Here is a 17,023-nt window from a genome sequence, read left to right on the forward strand (position 1 = left end):
AAGATAAAAATAACCCAAATAAAAAATGCGATGAGTGACATCACAACAAAACAAGCTGAAATAAAAAGGATCATAGCAATACTATGAAAAGTTATACTCCAACAAATTTGAAAACCTACAGGAAATGGACAAATTCCTAGAAACACACTACCTACTTAAACTAACACAAACGGAGGTAGAAAATATGAACAAACCCATGACAAAAGACAAAATTGAAGAATTCATAAAAAAGAAAACAACAATGAAAAACTACTGGCCCAGATGTTTTCACCAGAGAATTCTACCGAACATTCAGAGAACACTTGACACCAACACTACTCAAACTATTCCAGAATTTGGAAAACAAACAAATTCATCTATGAAGTCAGCATAACTCTGATACAAAAGCCAGACAAAGACACCACTAAAAAAGAAAATTATAGATCAATATCCCTTGTGAACAACTGACATTAAAAATTGTCAACAAAATTCTAGCTGATGGGATCCAACAGCATATCAAAAAAATAAGACACCATGACTAAGTGGAGTTCATGCCAGTTTTGCAAGGATGGTTCAATATAATTATCAATGTAACCTACCACATAAAAAAACAAAGAAAATTGCAGCATTGTTCACAATAGCAAAAAAATGGAAACAACCTAGATGCCCGTCAACAGATGAGTGGATAAACAAACTGTGGTACATACACACAGTGGAGTATTAAAAAAACCTGCTGCCGTCGAGTCGATTCAGACTCATAGTGACCCTATAGGACAGAGTAGAACTGCCTCATAGAGTTTCCAAGGAGCACCTGGCAGATTTGAACTGCCAACCTCTTGGTTAGCAGCCGTAACACTTAACCACTACACAACCAGGTTTTCCAATGGAGTATTATGCAACGTTAAAGAACAACGATGAATCTGTGAAGCATCACATAACATGGATGAATCTGGAGGGCATTATGCTCAGTGAAATAAGTCGATCACAAAAGGACAAATATTGTATGAGACCACTACTGTAAAAACACAAGAAAAGGTTTACATACAAAAAGAAAATATCTTTGACGCTTATGAGGGTGGGGAGTAGTGGGGATGGAAAAACACTTAATAAACACTTTTGTGAAGGGTAAGGCAGTACACAATACTGGGGAAGCCAGCACAACCTGTACAAGACAGGGCCATGATAGCTCCATGGACCCAAACTCCCGGAGGGAACGAATTGCTGGGCTGAGGGCTGTTGGGACCAAGGTCTCAGGGAACATCTAGCTCAATTGGCTTAACATCATTTATAAAGAAAATGTTCTACATTCTACTTTGGTGAGTAGCTTCTGGGGTCCTAAAAGACTGTGAGCAGCCATCTAGAACACTCAACTGGTCTCATGCCTTTGGGGGCAAGGAAGAATGGAGAAAACTAAAGACACAAGTGAAAGAGTAGTTCGAAGGACTCATGGACCACATCTACCATGGCCTCCACTAGAATGAGTCCAGTAAAACTAGATGGTGCCTGGCTACTACCACCGACTGCTCTGACAGGGATCACAATAGTGGGTCTGGGACAGAGGTGGAGAAAAATGTAGAACAAAGTTCTAACTCAAAAAGAAAGACCAAACTTGCTGGCCTGACAGAGACTGGAGAAACCCAGAGAGTATGACCCGGGGACACCCTTTCAGCTTAGTAATGAGGCCACCCCTGAAGTTCACCATTCAGCTGAAGATTGAACAGGCCCATGGAAAAAAACAAGACTAAAGGGGTGCACCAGCCCTGGGGCAGGGACTGGAAAGTAGGAGGGAACAGGAAAGCTGGCAATAAGGAACCCAGGGTTGAGAAGGGAGAGTGTCGACATGTCGTGGGGTTGTTAACCAGTGTCATACAACAATGTGTGTACTGTTTGATGAAACTCTAGTTTGTTCTATAAATCTAAAGTTCAAATAAAAAAAACAAAGGGAAAGAATCACATGATCATCTCAATCAATGCAGAAAAGGCATTTGATAAAGTCCAACACCCATTACTGATAAAAACTCTCACCAAAATAGAATAGAAGGAAAATTCCTCAACATAATTGAGGGCATATACACCAGGCCAACAGCCAACGTTATTCTCAATGGAGAGAGACCAACAGCATTCCCCCTGAGAATGGGAACCAGACAAGGAAGCCCTTTATCACCACTCTTATCCAACATTGTACTGGAGGTCCTAGCTAGAGCAATAAGACAAGAAAGAAAAATAAAGAGCATCCAAATTGGTAAAGAAGAAGTAAAACTATCTCTATTCAAAGACGATATGATTCTATACATAGAAAACCCTAGAGAGCCCACAAGAAAGCTACTGGGACTAATAGAAGGAAGGATTCACCAAAGTGACAGGGTATGAGACCAACATACAAAAGTTTAGATTCCTCTACACCAAAAAGAGAACTCCGTAAAGGGAATTAAGAAAACTACCATTTACAATAGCTTCCCAAAAGATAAAATGGTTAGAAATAAACCTACAAGGGATGTAAAAGACTTATACAAAGAAAACTACAAAACACGACTTCAGGAAAACAAAAGAGACTTTCAAAAATGGAAAAACATACCATGCTCATGGATAGGAAGACTTTACATTGTGAAAATGTCAACACTACCTGACGCAATCTATAGATACAATGCAATCTCGACCCAAATTCCAACCGTATTCTTTATGAGATGGAAAAGCTAATTGCCAACTTTATATGAAAGGAAAGAGTCCCTGGATGAGTAAAACATTACTGAAGAAGAAGAACAAAGTAGGAGGTCTCACACTACTCGATCTCAGAATTACAATACAACTACAGTAGTTAACTGCATGGTACTGGTACAACAACTGATACTTAGACCAATGGAACAGAATTGAGAACCCAAAAATAAATTCATCCACCTATGGACACCCGGAAACCCTGGTGGCATAGTGTTTAAGAGCTACAGCTGTTAACCAAAAGGTCAGCTGTTCAAATCCACCAGGCGCCCCTTGGAAAGTCCATGGAGCTGTTCTACTCTGTCCTATAGGGTCACTGTCTTGGTCATCTAGTGCTGCAATAACAGAGATACCACAAGTGGATGGCTTTAACAAAGAGAAATTTATTTATTTACAGTAAAATAGGCTAAAAGTCCAAATTCAGGGTGTCGGCTCCAGAGGAAGACTTTCTCTCTCTCTCTCTCTCTGTCCTCAATCTTCCCCTGGTTGAGAAGAGTCTCAGGTGCAGGGGCCCCATGCCCAAAAGACGCACTCTGCTCCCAGTGCTGCTTTCTTGGTGGTATGAGGTCCCCACTCTCTGCTAGCTTCCCTTTCCTCTTATCTCTTGAGAGATAAAAGGTGGTGCAGGCAACATTCCAGGGAAACTCTCTTTACATTGGATTAGGGATTTGGCCTGGGTAAGGCTGGTGTTACAATCCCACCCTAATCCTCTTTAACTTTTATGTTAAATCATGAAGTGGAGGCCTAATCAAGTCAACACAGTTTTGGGGGGACACAATTCAATCCATGACATTCTATCCTTTGGCCCCCCAAAAGTCACATCCTTGTGACATGCAAAACATATTCACCCCATCATAGCATAGCAAAAGTCTTAACTCCAAGTCTAAGATCCAAAAATTCCTCTTCATCTGTGAAATCTAGAATACAAGTTATCTGATTCCAAAGGTACAATGGCAAAACAGGCACAAGCTACACATTTCCATTACAAATGGGAGAAACTAGAGGAAAAGAAGGGGTAACAGGCACCAAGCAAATCAGCAGAACACATTACATTAGCTCTCAAGGCTTTGTAAATAATAGTCTGTCCTCTGAAACAATTTACACAATGGCCATGCTCTCTAACCTCTACACATTGGCCACACTCTCTGGATTCTGAGTGGAGGCTCATAGGCCCTGGGCTTCATCTCTGCCTTCCAGGCCCACTGAGACAGTAACTCTACTCCCTCAGCTTTAGGTGTACCATTCTCTTAGTCTCTCTGAGTGCTTACTCTACCCTTAGAAACACCAGAGGCCATGGCTCCATCCTTTGAAACCCCAGAGGAAAAGGCCGTACCTTTGGAGACTGAGGCAGCTTGGATTCCTGTGTTTGTTGTCTCTTCAGCTTCTGCTTCCCGGTTTTTTGGCCTCTTGGCCCTGGGGTTTCATGCCCACATCTCCCTTTCTGGGGCAAGTGTTCCAAAGTAGCTCCACTGATAAGTGCCCAGAGGCACCCCAAACTACCAGGAAGCCTTCTGCTCACAGGCACTCAGCTCTCTCACTGCATGCGTCAGCTCCAGTGCAGTCTCTCACTGGTCTCCTGGCTCTGCTGCTGCCAGTTCTCTGTTGTGCTGGTTCTCTGCCACTGTCACTCCTCTATCCATTCACAGTTTCAAAACCGCTTCCACATTTTATGTATCTGTTAGATCAGCACCCTACTCTTGGCACCAAATTCTGTCTTGGTCATCTAGCGCTACTAGAACAGAGATACCACAAGTGGACAGCTTTAACAAAGAGAAATTTGTTTCTTCACGGTAAAATAGGCTAAAAGTCCAGATTCAGGGTGTCAACTCCAGGGGAAGACTTTCTCTCTCTGTTGGCTCTGGACGAAAGTGTTTGTCCTCAATCTTTCCCTGGTTGAGGAGATTCTCAGGTGCAGGGACTGCAGGCCCAAAGGATGCACTCTGCTCCAAGTACTGCTTTCTTGGTGGTATGAGTTCCCCACTCTCTGCTAGCTTCCCTTTCTCTTTATCTCTTGAGAGATAAAAGGTGGTGCAGGCCACATCCCGGGGAAACTCTCTTTACATTGGATCAGGGACATGACCTGGGTAAGGGTGGTGTTACAATCCCACCCTAATCCTCTTTAACATAAAATTGCAATCATGAAATGGAAGACAACCACACAATACTGGAAATGATGGCCTAACCAAGTTGACACATATTTTTGAGGGACACAATTCAATTCATGACAGTCGCTATGAGTCGGAATAAACTCAACAACAATGTTTTTTTTTAATGAACACCTGATCCTTGACAAATGGTCAAAGTTCATTAAATGGGGAAGAGGTAGTCTTTTCAACAAGTGGTACTGACAAAACTGGATATCCATCTGCAGAAAAATGAAGCAGGATCCATATCTCACCTCACACAGAAAAACTAACTCAAAATGGACCAAAGACCCAAATGTAAAACCTAACACTATAAAGTTCATGAAAGAAAACACAGGGACAATGCTAGGGGCCCTAGTTTATGGCATAAATAGAGTATCAAGCATTACTAAAAATGCACAAATTCCAGAAAATAAACTAGATAATTAGGGCCTCCTAAAAATTAAATACTTATGCTCATCAAAAGACTTTTCCAAGAGTATGAAAAGAGAACTTACAGACTGGGAAAAAAATTTTGGGCAAAGGCATATCTGATAACAGTTTAATCTCTAAAATATACAGAAAATGTCAATAATTCAACAATAAAAAGACCAGCAAACCAATCACAAAATAGGCAAAGAACATGAACAGACACTTCACCAAAGAGGACATTCAAGTGGCCAACAAATACGTGAAAAGATGCTCGTGATCATTACCCATTCCAAAAAACCAAACCCACTGCCGTCGAGTCAATTCTGACTCATAGCAACCCTATGGGACAGAGTAGAGCTGCCCCCAGAATTTCCAAGAAGCCCCTGGTGGATTCAAACTGCCAACCCCTTGGTCAGCAGCCATAGCACTTAACCACTACACCACCGGGGTTTCATTACCCATTACAGAGATACAAATCAAAATCACGATGAGATACCATTTCACTCCTGCAAGAATGACACTGATTAAAAATTCAGAAAACGATATATGCTGGCTAGGCTGTGGGGAGATTAGAACGCTCATACACTGCTGGTGGGATGTAAAATGGTACAACCACTATGGAAATGATATGACGACGCCTCATATGAAATACCTTTTGATCTGCAATATCACTGTTAGGAATACATCATAGATAAATAAGAGCTGTCACACGAATAGACATAAGCACACCCATGTTCACTGTAGCACTATTCACAAGAGCATAAGGATGGAAACGATCTAAGGGCCCAACAACGATGAACGGATAAACAAATTATGGTACATACACTTAATGGGATACTACACAATAATAAAGAACAATGATGAATCAGTGGAACATTTCACAACATGGATGAATCTGGGGGGCATTGTGTTGAGTGAAATAAGTCAATCACAAAAGGATAAATATTGTATGAGACCATGATTATAAAAACTCAAGAAAATGTTTACATGAAGAAAGACACAATCTTTGATGGTTTCAAGGGAGAGGAGGGGTAAGGAGGGGAAATTATTAACTAGATAGTTGAGAAGTGTTAACTCTGGTGATGGGAAAGACAATCTACAATATAGGGGAAATCAGCACAACTTGACCAAGGCAAAGGAAGACACTTACGGGAACAGAAGAGATTAAAAAAAAAAAAGAGGCAACCACAGTAAATACTATAGCACATACAACCATACAACAAGAGTAAAAACAAATAATAATTTACATAGGCAGATGTTATGGATTGAATCGTGTGCCCCCCCAAAATATAGGTCAACTTGGCTAGGCCATGATTCTCGGTATTGTGTGATTGTCCACAACTTTGTCATCTGATGTGGTTTTTCTATATGTTGTAAATTCTACCTCTATGATGTTAATGAGGTGGGAGTAGCAGCAGTTAAGTTAATGAGGCAGGATTCAATCTACAAGATTAAGTTTTACTTTAAGTCAATCTCTTTTTAGATATAAAAGAGAGAAGCGAGCAGTGAGGGGGGGACATTATACCACGAAGAAACAAGAGCAAGGAGAATAGCACATGCTTTGGACCTGGGATCCCTGCACTGAGAAGCTCCTTGACAGGGGAAGATTGATGAGAAGGATCTTCCTCTAGAGCCGACACAGAGAGAAAGCCTTCCCCTGGAGCTGGTGCCCTGAATTCGTACTTCTAGCCCATGAGACTGTGAGAAAATAAAATTCTGTTTGTTAAAGAAATACACTTGTGGTATTTCTGTTATAGCAGCACCAGATAACTAAGACAGCAGATATGTATGCTCACATACATATATAGGTTAGGCTGTGGATGTTTTTACATACATATTTGTATATACAGCATGTATATTCAGACACATAGTAGAGTACAGTCATAGAAGCTTCCCAGGCACACCCAAACACCTTGAGGGACTGAGTTACTGGGGCTGAGAGCTGGGGACTGTGTTCCTGAGGGTCATTTAGGTCAACTGGCATAGCATAGTTCATAAAGAAAATGTTCTACATCCTACTTTCGTGAGGAGCATCTGGGGTCTTAAAAGCTTCCGAGCTGCCATCTAAGATACATCTATTGGTTCCATCCCATCCAGAGCAAAGGAGAATGAAGAAAACAAAAGACACAAGGAAAATATTAGTCCAAAGGACTAATGGACCACATGAGCCACAGCCTCCTCCAGCCTGAGCCCGGAAGAACTAGATGGTGCCCAGCTACCATCATCAATTGCTCTGCAGTGATCACAATAGAGGATCCAGGACAGAGCAGGAGAAAAATGTAGAACAAAATTCGTATTCACAAAGAAGACCAGACTTACTCTTCTGACAAGAGACCGGAGAAACCCCTGAGACTATGGTCCCCGAACGCCCTTCTAACTCAGAGCTGAAGCCAAGCCTGGAGTCACTTTTCAGCCAAAAATTATTGACTCTACAGCAGTGGGTTTGGTTTTTGGTTTTAGTTATAAAACAAACCATACCACAAGTGAGGAATGTGCTTCTTAGTTTGATCAAGTATATGAGACCAAATGGGCAACTTGTACCCAAAAGCAAAGATAAGACGGCAGGAAGGGACAGGAAAACTAGACAAACACACTCAAGGGAATCTGGAGCAGAAAGGGGGAGAATGGTGACGTATTGCAGGGATTGCAACCAATGTTGTGAAAAAATTTGTGTGAAAGTTTTTGAATGAGAAACTAATTTGCTCTGTAAACTTTCACCTAAAGTACAAAAAAAAAAAAAAAATCTGTCTTTTTTCTGACTGCTTTTAAGACTTTCTCTGTCTTTGGTGTTCTTCAGTTTCTTTATGATGCTTATGGGTATGGATTTATTATTTTTTCTTTCTGATATTAAGTGGACATTTTGAAACTATGCATTGGGGTCCTTCATCAGGTTTTAGCTATACTGTCTTCAAATATTTTTTGCCCATTTATTTTCTCCACTTCTCTAGGGCTTGAATCAAATGGATTCAAACTGTGTTTTCTACATTTCTTGCCCTCTTCACATTTCTTATGTTTTTATATCTCTGTGCTGCATTCTGAACATTTTCTTCTGTTCTATATTCCAGTTCACAAATTCTGTCTTCTACTTACATTTAATCTGCTGTCAAATACATTGAGTGTTTAATTTGTTATTGCCTGTTTTATTTCTAGAAGTCGTTTGGTTTTTTCTTAAATCCATGACTTTTTATGGTTTTCTATTCCTCATGCTTATTTTATGATGGTTAAGGTTGTGTATCAACTTGGCTGGGCCATGATTCTCAGTGGTTGGGCAGTTGTGTGATGTTATGATCACTTCTATGATGAGATTTGATATAATGTGATCACCTCCATGATAGGATCTGCAGTGAGTAGCCAATCAGTTGAAAGGGAGTTTCCTTGGGCCTGTGGCCTGCTTCAAATATAAATTGACATTGTGGCAAGGCTAAAGGGGTTTTGCTCATTCTGGATCCTGCAGCTGGCTCTTGTTTCATCTGGCCTCCAGTTCTTGGTACTTGAGTTAGCAGCTTGCCTGTGGTCTTGCCTGCTGATCTTGGGATTAATTGATCTTCATAGCCTGTGAGCAAGAGCCCTGTGGATCTTGAGTTCACCAGCCCTATGGCTACGTGCATCAGGAGAAGCCTCTATGCTGACCCAAGGACTTGGGACGTTCAGCCTTTACAATGGCATAAGCCATTTCCTTGATATAAATCTCTCTCTCTATATATACTTATATGCTTTATTGGTTTTGTTTCTTTAGAGAACCCAGCCTAAGACACACTTCAGCATAAAAAAAAAAAAAAATCCTCACAACTGGACCGAAAAGCAACGTCATGATAAATGGCGACAATATTGAAGTTGTAAAGGCTTTTGTTTTACTTGGCTCCACAGTCAATGCCCATGGAAGTCAATGCCCAGTCAAGAAATCAAATGATAACTTGCATTGGGCAAATCTGCTGCAAAAGACCTCTCGAAAGTCTTAAAAAGCAAAGATGTCACCTTAAGGACTAAGTTCAGCCTGACCAAAGCCATGGTGTTTTCTATCGCCTTATACGCGTGCAAAAGTTGAACAAAGAATAAGGAAGGCTGAAGAAGAATTGACACCTTTCAACTATTGTGTTGGTGAAGAATATTGACTATATCATGGACTGCCAGAAGAGTGAACAAATCTGTCTTGGAAGAAGTATAGCCAGGATGCTTCTTAGAAGTGAGAATAGCTAGACTATGTCTCACACGCTTTGGAGATGTTATCAGGAGGGGTCAATCCCTGGAGCAGGACATCATGCTTGGTAGAGTAAAGGGTCGGTGAAAAAGAGGAAGACCCTCAATGAGGTGGATTGACAAAGTGGCTGTAACGATGGGCACAAGCATAACAATTGTGAGGATGGCACAGGACCAGGTAGTGTTCTGTTGTTCATAGGGTTGCTGTGAGTAGGAGCTGACTTGACAGCACCTAACAACAACAACATTACCTGCAGAAAATTTAAAGTTGTAATTTACTTTAATAGCATTGTAAGCATAGCTGATTGAAAAATGTGCCTGAAAAGTCTTATATTTAAAGTCTGTGCAGTTCTGTCTGTGCTGACTGGTTTATATCGGTTGTTATTCATGGTATGTTATTTTATTTTCTTTTATGGCGTAAACCATTTCCTTGATTTTCTTTTATGGCTTGTAATATTTGACTGTTTGCTGTCCATTGTCCCTGAAAAATTATTTGTGGGAGTTTCCTGAGGTATAAGATGGACTTTCCCTTCTCCAGATAGGTTTTGGGTTTGTTTCTGCCAGGTTTCAGGAGTATGTTTAGTTGGGACCATTGCAAACCAAGTTTAAGCTCTGAAAGTCACTAGTCCACCCAGGACTTGCTTACTTAGTGTGCAAAGCTATGGGAAATGTAATCTGTGGCCACAGCCACACAGGTTTCCTCTTGCTTTTCCTATTCTTTTTCCTCTTCTCCTTGGTTCAGACCTACAGCAGTACATTCTGGAATTCTCAGAGTTTGGAGATAAGTGTAGTGGGTCAACCTCACTCAAGTGGTTTGCCCTTACTCTGAGAATGAGGCTCCATATGAAAGTATCACATAACATCCCCTGCTGCCATAATGAATGGATCCTCTCAAAGAATCCAAACACAAGTATTCGTGATATTTGCTCATGCCCTCTGGACATAGACAGCTTTGGTCTCTAGTGTTTCACCTCTGCTTACCCATTACTAGAACCACAATTTCTACAGCCGTTTTTAAATTGCTTTCTTTGTTTTACTCCAAGTTAACCATGATGTGTCTAGGTGTGCATTTCTTTTTCCCCCATGAATATCATTCATTGGGCCTCTTATTTGAGGATTGTGTCTTTCATCAGCTATGGAATATTTTCAGCCATTACAACTTCAAATATTGTGTCTATTGTGCTTTGTATTTCCTATTTTTGGAAATCCAGTTACACTTATGTTAGACTGTAACTCCATCCTCATCATTTCTTAAGCTTGCTTTCCTATTTTCTACTCTTTCTATGTGTTACTGTACTAGGGCTGCAGTAACAGAATACACAAACTTGGTAGCTTAAAGCAACGGAAACATATTCTCTCATAGTTTTGGAGGCCAGAAGTCCAAAATCAAAGTGTCAGAAGGATTGGTTTCTCTGAGGAAGAATTCATTCCATGCCTCTCTCCTGGCTTCTGGTTGTCAACAATCCTTCGTGTTCCTTGGCTTGTAGATGCTTCTTTTGTCTTCACATGGACTTCCCCTCTGGGTCTCTCCTCTGTGTCTGTATCTCAAATCTCACTCTATAAGTACACCAGTCATAGGGTTTAGGGTTGCAGAGCAGTGAATTACTTAATATGACCCTTCTGGTCATAGTTTTTGTAACTCTTACCAAATGACTGGGTAGAACTATGCAAATGAGGTGTATGGAAGTATAATGAGGGGATTGATCATTTTTCCCATCCTGCTAGGCTTAAAGGGAGACTCTAAGAGAGAGGAGGAGCTGTAACACAGAATACAGAGAGGGAAAGCTATAACACTGGAGATGGCAAGAAGCAGCAGAAGAAAAATGTCAGCAGGAGAACAGCAGGAGACTGTTAGAGATGGTGCAGTGGGCTCCCTAGCCACTAGAGCGAGAAAGCTGACAGCCTTCAGGCCGAGGCTTCGTGGCGGATTGGGGTACCTTGGGCACTTATTGGCAGAGCTAAAAGAGCTTTGTAACACTCAAGCAGGGCAGAGGCTGAGGGGTCAGAGAGAGGTGAGCCTGCCAGCACAACTGAGAAGAAGCTGTCCTGATCAAAGAACTGTATCCCGAGCATTCCTAAACCTGAATTGTAACCTGTTACTTCCCTAATAAACCCCATAATCTTGAGTATGGTCTGTGAGTTCTGTGTGGCCATTGTAATGAATTATCAAACTCAACAGAGAAGTAGAGTGTGCCATGGGAGGGACAGATAGTGTCAGAATTGGTAAAAAGGGCTGGCGAGAGGAGTTATGTTTGACCTCACCTCATAGGAATCAGTCTTGGGCTGTTGATCTTGATTCTTCTTCCCCCTTGTGAAGTTAGAGGACATCAGATGCCTCTGCCGTGCCATTTTTACAAGGGTCCATCCTAAATCCAGGAAGATGTCATCTCAAGATACTTCTTTACATCTTCAAAGACCCTCCAGGCAATCCCAGACTTACACCGTATTTGAATTATGACAAATAGCACTTGCAACTGTCAGTGTATCTGGAACATTGCATCTTCCTAGGAGGAAGTTATGGGAAAATGCATGCAGATGATATGGAAAAAATTGCTGAGTTATGTGAACTCATTCCAAGCTTCTGATCAGGATAATAACGATGGAAGAGATTGGTGGAAAAATAGTCCATATGGCAAGAACACTGAATTTAGAACTTGATATTGCTGATGCGGAACAGCTAGCTCATAGATTACAAAGAAGGAGAATTGACAGATCAGAACTTAATGGATTTTAAACAGGAAAGAAATGCCAAAGAAGAAAGAGATACTGAGGAAGAGGAAGGAGAGAAGTTGCCAAAAAAAACTTTACAGTGAAAGGATTAACCCATAACCTGTTGCCATTGAGTCGATTCCAGCTCAGGTGCTTCAGCTGCTTGAAGACATGGACACAAAGTCTGGTTGCTTTGCTAAAGTCGATAGGCAGGTTCAGTCAGGAAGCAGTGAGATGTTACTGCAAATTATATGAAGAAAAAAAGAAAAGGGCCATACAGAAAACTCTCACTAATTTTATGACTAGAAATGCCATCCCCATTCCCACGGATAGTCCAGATGATGTAGAACCTTCCACAAGTGGAGTTATTATCACATCTGACAAAACACCAACATCGTCCAACTCTTCTTCATTGTCAGAATAAGTTTTTATGATTTGTATATTTTTTATGTATGTACGAAAACATATCTCTAAGTTTATATGTAATATTTCCAAGCCCCAAAGGCAAATAAAGATCAGATTTATAAAGATATTGATAACAAAAGGCAATAATAATGAAAACAAACAAACAAAAAAAGGTATTCCATTTGGTTTACTTCAGAACCAACTTAAGACAGAGTCATTGGGACAGAACCCCATTATAAGTTGGGGACTAGCAGTATTTGCAAATAAGGTCACATTCACAGGTGCTGGGGTTAGGACTTACACATATATTGGGAGAGTGGGAGGATACAGTTCAACTCACAACTACATTCTGATTAAATTCCTTGTATAAATCTTCCATTTTGTTAATCTCTCAAGTTATATCAAATCAGCTATTAAACACATTTGTTTAATTTTTGGAAACCCTGGTGGCGTAGTGGTTAAGTGCTATGGCTGATAACCAAAGGGTTGGCAGTTTGAATTTGCCAGGCGCTCCTTGGAAACTCTGTGGGGGGCAGCTCTATTCTGTCCTATAGGGTCGCTATGAGTCGGAATCGACTCAACAGCACTGGGGTTTAATTTTTAATTATCATATTTTCATTTTTCAAAATGCTTAGTCTTTCCTTAGTTTCATATTTTATGCACATATTTTAAAACTTCTATTTACTTTCTTAAATACAGGAAAACATGGCTATTTTATATTTTGTGTTACCAAACCAAAAAACCAAACCCTTTGCTGTTGAGTCAATTTAGACTGATAGCAACCCTATAGGACAGAGAACTGCCCCATAGGGTTTCTAAGGAGTGCCTGGTGAATTTGAACTGCTGACCTTTTGGTTAGCTGCCATAGCTCCTAACTACAATGCCACCAGAGTTTCCATTTTTTTGTGTGTGAAGTAACCCCAATACCTGAAGATCTATGGGTCTGTTTCTGCTATTTGTGGTTTCTCTTGGTTCTTGATCTTAGCGCCTTCTTTCATCATGTGTTTAGTGAATTTGGACTGTAAGTAATTCAATTTCATTCTAAATTTGTTTTGGGAAATTTATGGAAACCTGGTATTAATGTGTGTTTCTACAGAAGGTATGTGTATTTTGATTCTGCCAGAAACTTGGAAAAATTTCAGTTTGGGGCTACTTTAAATGAAATTCTAACTTTGTTTTGGGATAACTCAGGTGCTGTAAATTTGAGTTTTAAGCCTTCATGGTAGTCATATTATTGACATAACTTCTCAGGGGTGTTGTCCCCCTCTGCTAAGTTGCCAAGGTTCAGACAGTTGTTCATGCAATCCTTGTTGAAAGTGAGTCATATTTCTAGTTCACTCATACATTGAGTGTAGAGACGTTTGGGGTCCTTGGCTTAGAAGTGGAAGATCTCTGATTAGATGCCCCACATTAGGCAGGCCTTGAACTTTGCCTCCTATGCCCCTTGTCCTATGAGGTCATGAAAATTTTATGCCCAAGTTCACCTGGTTTGCAAGTGCCCTCAAAATCCTCTTTCTTCTATGGCTTCCACCATTTCTCATTCTCTGACTTGAGTATTCCTTACTTCCTTTTCAGCTCAAAAGTTGTTTTAAGAAAATGTTTTAAAGCTTTTATCCAGCATTTTAGTTGTTCATAGTGGGAATTTTAGTTTAGTAACATTATTTGCTGTATTATCAGAAACAGAAATTCTCTTTTGCTTTTTGAGTCAACTTGGATGATATCTATTTTATATAGCTTCTCCTTTTTTTTCCCAGATTGATCACTGTCTTAGTCATCTAGTGCTGCTGTAACAGAAATACCACAAGTGGATGGCTTTAACAAAGAGAAGTTTATTCTCTAACAGTACAGTATGCTAGAAGTCAGAATTCAGGGCGCCGGCTCCAGGGGAAGGCTTTCTTTCTCTGTCAGCTCTGGAGGAAGGTCCTTGTGATGCATCAGTCTTCCCTCGGTCTGGGAGCATCTCAGCACAGGAATCTCAGGTCCAAAGGACACACTCTGTTCCCGGCACTACTTTCTTGGTGGTATGAGGTCCCCAAACTCTCTGCTTGGTTGTAAGGTAAAAGGTGGTGCAGGTCACACCCCAGGGAAACTCCTTTACATTGGATCAGGGATGTGACCTTAGCAAGGATGAGACAATCTCACCCTAACCCTCTTTAACATAAAATTACAATCACAAAATGGAAAACAACCACAATTGGGAATCATGGCTTAGCCAAATTGATACACACATTTTTCAGGGGACATAAGTCAATCCATGACAATTGCCTAGTTTTTTGTTTTTTAAATCATATTCTCTGATGGGCTTTTAAACCTTAACTGTATTTGTGGTTATGCCCCCATTCTTAATTATAATTAATTTGTACATTTTCTCTCACTTTTTAACTTGACCAGGCTAATGGATGATAAAGACAAAAAAATAGGCAATTAAAATAAAATGTGGCAAGTTCTATGAAGTTTCTATGAGTGTGTTATGGAAACACATACAAGGGACATTCTGTCAAGGTTTAAATGGGAAGATGTGTGTAAAGTAATTAGCATGGTGCCTCGCACGTGGAAAAACCAAAAACCAAGCCACCTGTTACCATTGAGTTGATTCCAACTCATAGCGACCTTATAAGACAGAGTAGAACTGTCCTATAGGGTTTCCAAGGAGTGGTTGGTGGATTCGAACTGCCGAAATTTTGGTTAGCAGCCAAGCTCTTAACTGCTGCACTGCTAGGGTTCCTCCTACATAGAAAGACCTCAACATTCATCTTAGTGAAATTAAATCTTTCTCAGAGGAATGAGGGACTAGGAAATATCTGGACAAAGGGAATCAGTGGTTGAGTGGGAAAAATGAAATATAAGTAAAGCCTAGAGAAACTAACTAAACTTCAATATAGCTAAACCGTAGAATGCAAGGATGAGAACAGCAAGAGGTGAGGCTGGAGAGCTAAGAGTAGGATATATGATGGAGGGCCTGGTAGGTATAATAAGGAATTTGGACTTTGTCCTAACAGCAACAGAGGGTCATTGAAGGGTTCCAAGCAGGAAAGTGTCCTGGTTATGTTTATGTTTGAGAAGTATTACTCTGGCTGCTGTGTAGAAAATAGCTTAGATGGGGCCAGTGGTGGATACTAGACCAGAGAGTGGGCTGTTGAGGTTATTGAAGGAACACAGGCAAAAATGAGACGAGGAGAATGGATGGATTTGAGATTATTTGGTAGGTGAATCCTTAGAACTTCCTGAGTGATTAGATGTTGGGAGTGAAATACAGGCTGGAGTTAAGGACAAAGTCCAGGTTTCAGGCTAGGGTAACTAGGTGGGTGGTAGTATCACTTACTGATATAGGAAACAAAGAAGAGCTGGTTTGGAAGATACTATGATAAATTTCATTTTGTACACATTGAATTTGAGATACTTTTGACACCTATGGTACTCAAGGGCATGTCTCCGCTGTACCTTCTTTGTTTTCCTCATGAAAGTGCAAAAGATGTAGGTTTCTCTATAGACTATCACTCAAATGACCAATTCTCCTTAATTGAAGGTGGGAGATCATGTACAAAACTTTGAGAGTAGAAACCAATTCTTCTCCCACCCCTGACTTCTCTACACCTGAATGTTGTTGTTGCTGTGTGCTGTCGGGTCAATTCCGACTCATAGTGACCCTATAAGGCAGGGTAGAACTGCCCCAACAGGATCTTTGTGGGAGAAGACTGCTACATCTTTCTCCCTTGAAGCAGCTTCTGGGTTCAAACCTCCAACCTATCAGTTAGCAGCCAAGTACTTTAACCACTGTGCCACCAGGGCTCCTTATTTGGATGTTCACTTCCTTATTAGATATGTTTTTATTTTTTGCTTTACAAAATACAGTCACCATATCTAGGACTTACAGATAATTCAATTTAGCTGCTTCTCTTTACCCAACAAACATAGTGTGGTTAGAAATCTCTAAGCTAGCTCCCAATGAGCCCCAATGATATTTACACTCTTGTGTAATCTCTCCTTGAATATGGGCTGAACTTATTGACTCACTTCTAAGGAAAAGAATATGCCAGAAGTGATATCAATTCTGAGTTAGACTACAAAGGGACTGTGGCTTCTGCTTTGGGTCCTTTCTCTCATGCTTTCTCTTGGAAGTCTTGCTATAGGGAAAGCCAGCTGCCTGTCTTAAAGAAGCCCTGTGGAAAGGCCCATGTAACAAAGAACTGAGGGCTGCAAACAGCCATGTAAGAAAGCTTGAAAGCAGATCCTCTTCCAATTGAGCCTTGATATAACTGTAGCACTGGCCTATACCCTGATTACAGCCTTGAGAGACTATGAACCAGAATAACCTACATAAAAAAAAGCCTTGAGAGACTATGAACCAGAATAACCTACATAGGTGCTCCCAAATTCCTGATCCACAAAAACTGTGAGATAATAAATGTCTGTTGTTTTCGGCCACTAAGTTCTGGAATAATTTGTTTTGCAGCAAAAGATAACTA

The 17,023-nt window shown here is 40.6% G+C and overlaps 1 protein-coding gene across 1 annotated transcript in view; it reads right to left on the reverse strand.

Annotated features, from left to right (window-relative positions):
* RBM15 (RNA binding motif protein 15) overlaps positions 1 to 17,023 on the reverse strand; it is a 1,133,685-nt gene that overhangs the window by 355,245 nt on the left and 761,417 nt on the right. The gene's annotated exons all lie outside the window — the stretch shown is intronic.

Source organism: Elephas maximus, chromosome 3 (genome assembly GCF_024166365.1).
Source record: "Elephas maximus indicus isolate mEleMax1 chromosome 3, mEleMax1 primary haplotype, whole genome shotgun sequence".
In the NCBI taxonomy this organism is placed as follows: Eukaryota; Metazoa; Chordata; class Mammalia; order Proboscidea; family Elephantidae; genus Elephas; species Elephas maximus.